Raw genomic sequence first — 7,955 nt, 5'->3', positions numbered from 1 at the left:
AACATCCAAATGTAGTCATTCGTAGTGGTATTGTTGAAACTAGTATTGATGAAATTGAACTGCACAGTTCATACATGCACATATAGAACATCACATTGTGAATAACTGGAATAAACAAGGCATACTACGAACAACCAAAAATAGCATTTGAAACTGGACATATGTTAACTACAAACAACCGAACAATCAAAAAACTTTAAAAGAGGCATATGCTAGTTATAATAGGCTTAACAACAAGCAAATATATGCATTCCTATCGCTATGTTTAAAACGGGATTGATGAAATGTACAACACAGTAAATAATTGCACATATAGAGCATCAGATTGTGAACAACTGAAATAAGCCCCGGGCCCCACCAGGCTCCACCAGGCTCCTAGGCGACTCCAAGGTGATTTTGCGCTGGTGGCCACTCCGGCCACGGCGGCCACCCTCCTCCTCCAGTCATCGGCCACTCCGGCCACGCCAGCCACCCTTCCCACAAGATGGTTGTCTTTGCCCTCAAATTTGATTGTGGCAGAAAGTTTCAAGAAGATATGAGGTCCAAGTTTGGGCACTCGGTGATGTTTTCACCTGGTTTTCGTCAACGCGAATTCACCTTGGTGGTTTCTTTCTGCCGATCATCTTTCAAACTTGACGTGCACACGGTTAGTGTTTCTCTCCTTGCTATGTTTGGTGGATATGCTCAAGGCTTTATGCTCAAAGTTTGTTGGTTTTGAGATCTACAATGCGGGTAGAATTATTGAAAAAGAATTTGAGGTTGTTTTTAGCTTGTGGAATTTTGGACGTCCGAATTGGCATAGGGAAGAAGTTTATTATTACAATGAGCTGGAAAAGGAGTGGACTTTAGTAGGATACATGGCAAGGCAGTGTTTATTAACTCCGGTGATCACCGGAGCTACAGCTCTGTGGTCAAAGATGGTAGACCGGTCTTCGAGCGGTTATCGGGGCCCATTCAAGTCGGAGATAATCAAGGGGATGCTTTGAATTCGCTTGTTGTTAATTCTGATTTAAATTGGTTACATAACCAGACCCAAGCGCCTCAACGTGCTAATTCTGGCACATACGCGGTGTGCTATGCATGCGGCGGGCATGGGCACTACGCACGTAACTGCATGGCTCCTAATCTACCTGGGCTTCGGCCTTTTATTCGGTTTAGCACTTTTCCATGCCCCACTGAGCAGGCCTGGGCCAGGGGTGAGGTGGAGGCCTTGTTTAAATGTGCTGGGCCGGCTGTCCCGATTAGGCAGGTCTCGTCATTTAAGGAGCTGGTCAAGGATCTATTTCCAAATTTTCAGCCGAGACCACTACCTACCTCCTCATATTCCTCTGCTCTTACCAACTCTGCTTCCACCTCGACGAGCTCGCCGCCTTCTTCGTCATCGATGGTGAGGGCATTGGTGGTCCGCACATCGGAAGTGCCACCCATGGCCAACATTCCAATAGACCCTGCCCCCTTTGTTCCCCATGGTTTTCAGATTCTTGAAGTCGAAGGGCGAACGGGGGCTTCCAGGGGAATCTTGCCGCACCGACCAAGAAGGCACGAGGATTGGGCGATTTCAACCATTTAGCCAAATCCAAACAAGGTATTTTTCCCAAATGTCAGAGAGGTTCTTGAGGAGTTTTTGCAAGCTGTGGAGCAAGTAGGGTTCAGGGAAATCCAACCGTGTCCTTTTGGTGAAGCTTATGTTCAGTTCTTTCATGTTAGAGATAGAGATTGGCTTATCAGACAGAGCCCGCATCCATTTGGAGATGTTTTTATTTCATTCACTAAGAACAATTAGGGCAGGAACTGGCATCGGATTCATTTCAATAGAACTTGCTGGTTACTGTTCGTTGGAGTTCCATTTGATTACTATAACACTGAAGATATTGTTGCTGCTATTTCTAAGTGGGGTAGAATCATCAGTTGGGAAAGGGAAGATGCTCTGAGAGGGAAAATCTTAGTTAAGGCCAGAGTGACTGATCTCACTGATATCCCAAAAAGCATTAGATGGTCTAAAGGAGAGTGTTTTGAAGAGGAAGCCTGGACATGTTCAGTTGAGGTCCTGTTAGAACAAATGTTGGGTGGGGGCCTGCTAATGAGGACCCTATTCCACCTCCTGGAGTGGACCCACATCTAGTTCCACAACATGCCAATGATTTCCAGGTTTTCAACCAGTGCCAATTAATAATGAGCCAGCTCAGAATGAAGATTGGGATGATTGGGAGGAACAGGAAGGCCAACATTCCTGAGCCACCTCAACAGCAAGCAGAACTGCCAATTCTCCAAGATGATGGTGGTCCCAACAGCAACATTACAACAACAGTGTCCCTCTCAGATGGAATTTGGTCTAATACCCACACTGCTAGTGTGGAGGTTAACCAAGGAGCTCCAGTTAATCCTATGGGCATGGGACTGCATAATATCCTACTTTCGTACCAAGCAGATGAGGAAGAGGATGATGTTCAGTTAGCACATAATAATCTAGAAGCTTTACAGCAACAGGGGGAAATGGAAATTCCTTTGGCTTTAGAAGAAGCTTATCAACCTGCACCTCCACATATCCAAGTAATTGTGGAGCCAGTTGTGGATGCCCTTGGTAATGAGGGAATTTTTTAACCTGCAATCCACAAACGGAGTTAAACACTCGCAGTGATAATGCTGCTATTCACAACAATGAGATTCCTTTGGTGTCTGATTCTATGGTTGCTCCCAAAGAGCCAGAGGAAATTCGGGTTTTAGCAGATAGGGCAACAATTAAGGGCAAAGAGGATGTTCCAATTCCTTAGGTCGGCACATCATCTGGTATGCATAAGAAAGGTATGGATAGTATTTCTTTCCCAAACTCTCCCAACTTTTTAGACATACAAAAACTTGTTGAATCTCATACTATGGATATTATTGATGGTGCCCATTTGATTTCTGAAGAAGGTCTGGACCTATGGATTCAGCATTTTGCACCAGCTACATAGGGAGAAGTTAACACTTTCAAAATTGACATTCCAGTAAGTTGGTTTAACTTCATAATTCACCTACTTCTGACTCCTGATAAATTTGGCTAGACAATGCATGTGCTAAAATCTGAACTGTGGAACATGCTTACTACCAATTGTGAATCTGAAGAAACTATTTAGTTTCATATCCCTGATGGATGTGCTACTACACAGGCTCCTAGCTGTAAGGAGATAATGTTGGGCCTGGACAAAGAAAATGAGGGCATTAGCCCTGCTGCTCACTCCTCTAGTGGAGCTGGAAGTCCATTAAAACAAGTGTCTCTTAATAAGGTGATAAATCTGCCTCCAGGAGAAGCTGTCTCAAAGAAAAGAAGGGACAAAGAGCGTCTGGTGGAAACTGAGGTAAGAAGAAGTGATAAAATTAAGAAAGATAATAATGGTTATAGAAGGAAGTCTTGTGATGCTAAATCTTGCCTACCGTTCAATGCAATACCTCCAATTGTGCAAAATAAAGTGGTCAAAATTCTGACTAAAGCTTTCTGCAAGGTATCTGAGGAAGAACTATAGGAGAAGCTTTCAAAAAGGCCCAAGAAGAAATGTCAGGAGGATGTGGCCAAGGTTTCCAAGGCCACTGGAGCTACAAACCCCTCCAAGATTGTGCAATGATGTGGTCACAACTTAGTAGCAATCACAGGGTAGTAATAATGATTATGTCTAGTTTGGTTGGTGGATGCAAGATGTGTGATGTGGTTACTGATTTCAGAACATGTAACATGTCTGATTATGAGACAGGGTGGCTTCTTTTGTATCATGGTCTTTTGTTCACTAAGTTTCAATCCGGGAACTGTTGCTTGTATGAGGATGCCGGAACTGCTCTGATTTCTTTTGGAAATGCTATGTCACATCTTCTCATATTGATGTTGAGTCTCCATCAATTTACTTGTAACTACTTGCATGAGAACACAGTGATCTCTAGATTTAAAATCACTAGTTTTGTGAATAAAGCTCAGCTTGGTTTTTATATCAGGAAATGGTTCCTGGGATATCAAATAAAACTACATCTGGTTTATCATGAGTAGAAACAGATCCTGGAATATTTTAAACTGGAATGTAAGGGGTTTGAATGCCCCAGAGAAATGGCTTGCTATTAGACAAAAAGTTGAGGAAAGTGCTGCTGGCATCTTGTGCATTCAAGAAACAAAGAGAGAGAAATTTGACCTTGCATCCACAACTTTTGCCCACAGAGATTCAACAAATTTAAATTCTTGCCCTCCATTGGGGCTTCTGGAGGTATTCTAACTGCTTCGAATGGAGCTCTTTTTCTGGTGAAAATCCTCTTTAACTATGCAGTTCACTTGTAACACTACTCTTAAGTCTAGGATTCTCACAAACATCTATGGGCCCTGCAACCCTGAAGAAAAACTGGAATTCACTGACTGGTTCAGTAATATTAAAATGCCTGATGATGTGGATTGGATAATCATGGGGGATTTTAATTTCATTAGGTCACCTGAGGACAGAAACATACCTGGTGGGGATGTCAATCAAATGTTACTATTAAATGAGGCTATTAGCAACTTGGGGTTAATGGAACTCCCTCTTAAAGGTAGACAATTCAGTTGGAGCAACATGCAAGACAATCCACTACTTGAAAAATAGGATTGGTTTTTCACTTCTACAGCCTGGATGACAAGCTACCCTGATAACACTGCTCTTCCATTAGCAAAACCCATCTCATATCACCTCCCATGTCTAATTAAAGTTGGCACAAGCATTCCCAAGTCAAAGGTTTTCAGATTTGAGAATTATTGGTTAAAGCACAGCTCCTTCAAAGAAATTTTTCTAGCTGCCTGGAATATTCATGTGGGTTTTACTGACCCTGCCAAGAAGATTAATGCCAAGTTCAAAAATTTGAGAAGATCACTAAAACTATGGGCAAAAAGTTTGTCCTGTCTTAAAAAGCGAATTGAGGAATTGAATGAATGTATTTTAATGTGTTACTTGTTGGAGGAATACACAGATCTCACCATGTTTGAGAGCAATTGTAGAAATATATTGAAAGAATTCTTATTGACAGTTCTCAGCAATCAGAAGATCTATTGGAAGCAGAGAGGCAAAATCAAGGGTGTTAAATTTGGAGATGAAAACACAAAATTCTTCCATACAAAGGCCTCAATTAATCACAGACACATCAAAATTGCCATGCTTCTGAATGAGAACCAAGTGGAAATTACTGATCATGAGGGTAAAGCTGCAATTCTTTGGGAGGCTTTTAAAAAGAGATTAGAACAATCCAATGGCCATACCATGCACTTTGATTTAAAGGATTTATATGAGAACAGAGTGGACCCTCAACTCTTTAAAGATCTTGAGAAGCTTTTTCACAGGAGGAAATTGATAAGGTAGTTAAGAACTTGCCCACAGACAAATCACCAGGTCCTAATGGATTTAATAATGAGTTTCTTAAAGCCTGTTGGGATATAATCAAAGAGGATGTTACTGCTCTTAATATGGACTTTCGTGCTGGTAATGTTAACCTTGTGAGCATAAACACTTCATTTATCACTCTCATTCCAAAAAAGGAAGTGCCGGTCTCTCCTAATAATTTTAACCAATATCATTGCTTAATCGAGTGCTCAAAATTATTACGAAACTACTGGCAAATAGACTACAAAAAGTGATCCTCAAGATGGTGCACATTAATCAGTATGGATTTCTAAAGAGCAGAGTGATACAGGATTGTCTTGGTTGGGCTTATGAATATATTCACTAGTGTCATAAATCAAAAGAAGAAACGATAGTAATCAAACTGGATTTTGAAAAGGCATTTGACACTATTGATCACCAAGCTATAATAGACATTCTCAGAGCAAAGGGTTTTGGAGAGAAGTGGATCTCTTGGATGCAATTACTTTTCACATCTGCATCATCAGCTGTGATGTTAAATGGAGTTCATGGGAAAAAATTCTATTGCAGAAGAGGAGTCAGACAAGGGGACCCTTTGCCCCCTTTAATCTTTTTTCTAGCAGTTGATCTGCTTCAATCGATTCTGAACAAAGCTATGAGAAGAAATCTTATTACTCCACCACTTCAAGTTAACTCTTGCCCAGACTTCCCAATAGTCCAATATGCAGATGATACATTGGTTATTATGCAAGCTAATTCTAGACAGCTAATATGCCTTAAAGCTCTATTAAACACCTTTGCATCAGCTACTGGATTAAAGGTAAATTATGGGAAATCAATCATGGTGCCCAAAAATATTGCAGAAGACAGAGTTAGCATTTTCACAAACACTGTGCAGTGTGCCAGGGGACAATTTCCTTTTACTTATCTAGGACTTCCTTTGGGGATTTATAAACCAACTGTGGAGAAGTGTTCGCCTCTGGTCAATAGAATTGCTAAGAGAATTTCTGGTATCTCTACCTTTAAGACTCAAGCAGGGAAGCTGCTGCTAGTTAAATCTGTGCTGGCATCCTTAGGAGTCTACTTCATGTGCTGTTTGGACATCTCTATCACTATTAAACACCAGATCATTAAGAATTTGAGACACTGCCTTTGGAGGAGCCCTGACATGGAGGATCGAAGACCAGCACTGGTGGCCTGGCATATAGTTTGCAGACCCAAAAATCAGGGTGGTTTGGGAGTCATGGATATATTTACACAAAACAAAACTTTGCTCATGAAAAACCTCCAAAAATTCTTCAATAGACATGATATTCCATGGGTGAATCTCATTTGGGAAACTTATTACAGCAATGGACAACTCCCACGAGATCAAAAAGTGGGTTCCTTCTGGTGGAAATAAAACCTGGCCCTTATTGATCATTTTAAAGCTATAGCCAGGTGCAATGTGGGTGATGGCAGAAGTGCTTTGTTCTGGGATGATATGTGGCATCAATTTGTTCTCAAGAACAAATTCAGTCACCTTTACTCCTTTGCCAAAGATTCACTCACGAGTGTTCAACAAGTAATAAACATTGAATGTCTTCAAGATCTTTTCCACCTGCCACTGACTACACAAGCATATGAGGAGTTCTTAGAAATGGAAGACATCTGCATCTCTTTAAGGCAATCTGATTACTTGGAAGCAATGGATACATGGAGTTACATATGGGGAAATGAATTTTATTCCTCCATCAAAGCCTATAATGTTCTGATTGGTCACACACAAACTCCACCACATTTCAACTGGATTTGGAAAAGCTCTTGCAACCCAAGCACAAAGTATTCTTCTGGATGCTACTACATGATAGAGTAAACACAAGGAACCTTTTAAGAAGAAGAAACTTTGAACTGGAAGTCTATAATTGTGCAGTGAGTGATTGCCAGCAAGAAGAAACATTGCATCCCCTCTTTTGGGGGTGTCCTTTTGCTATCAGATGTTGGGATTTTATCTGCCCTACCAGAACCCCTAATTTATCTGTATTGGAAGCGTATCAAGACCTTAAAGACAAGCTCAACTGCCCTTTTTCCATGAAGATCATCATATTGGGATCATGGGCCATATGGATATCCAGCAACAACAAAATCGTTGAGAATATCACACCATCATTTCAAGGCTGGAAATTCATATTCACAGAGGAACTCAAACTTCTCAAATACATGATGAAGAAGAAATATGAAATGCAATTCTCTGCTTGGTTGGAGACCTTGTTGTAATTGTTCTAGTAGCTGTTTCTAGGTTTTTTTAGCTCTTTTTAGTAGCTTTTTTAGCTCTTTTTTAGTTTCTTTTGTCTTTTTCTTTTCGTTTGGGCTTATCTCAAGCCTATCAGACACTCTCTTTGTTCCTGCCTTAATTTTAATAAAAGTTGCAGTGGGGTTTTTACCCTACTGTTTATAGTCAAAAAAACAACTGAAATAAACAAGGCATACTGCAAACAACCAAATATAGCAATTAAAACTGGACATATTCTCACTACATTACAAAAGGGACTCGACAAAGCAAATGGGCTCCCCCTATGAAGAGGCACGGTAAGACAAATCATGGGTTTCCTCACTTGTCACTTATGGGCTCGT

General features: G+C 40.9%; 1 long non-coding RNA gene across 1 annotated transcript; it reads left to right on the top strand.

Moving 5' to 3' along the window:
- Positions 1 to 2,839: 2,839 nt before the first annotated feature.
- Positions 2,840 to 3,765, top strand: LOC120962451 (uncharacterized). Its single transcript, XR_005753208.3, has 3 exons — positions 2,840 to 2,987; positions 3,150 to 3,338; positions 3,483 to 3,765. It is a non-coding gene; the product is annotated as an uncharacterized lncRNA (long non-coding RNA).
- Positions 3,766 to 7,955: the final 4,190 nt, after the last annotated feature.

Source organism: Aegilops tauschii, chromosome 4, assembly GCF_002575655.3.
Source record: "Aegilops tauschii subsp. strangulata cultivar AL8/78 chromosome 4, Aet v6.0, whole genome shotgun sequence".
NCBI lineage: Eukaryota > Viridiplantae > Streptophyta > Magnoliopsida > Poales > Poaceae > Aegilops > Aegilops tauschii.
The sequence above is the reverse complement of the archived record's forward strand: the minus strand, read 5'-3'. Positions and strand labels throughout refer to the sequence as shown.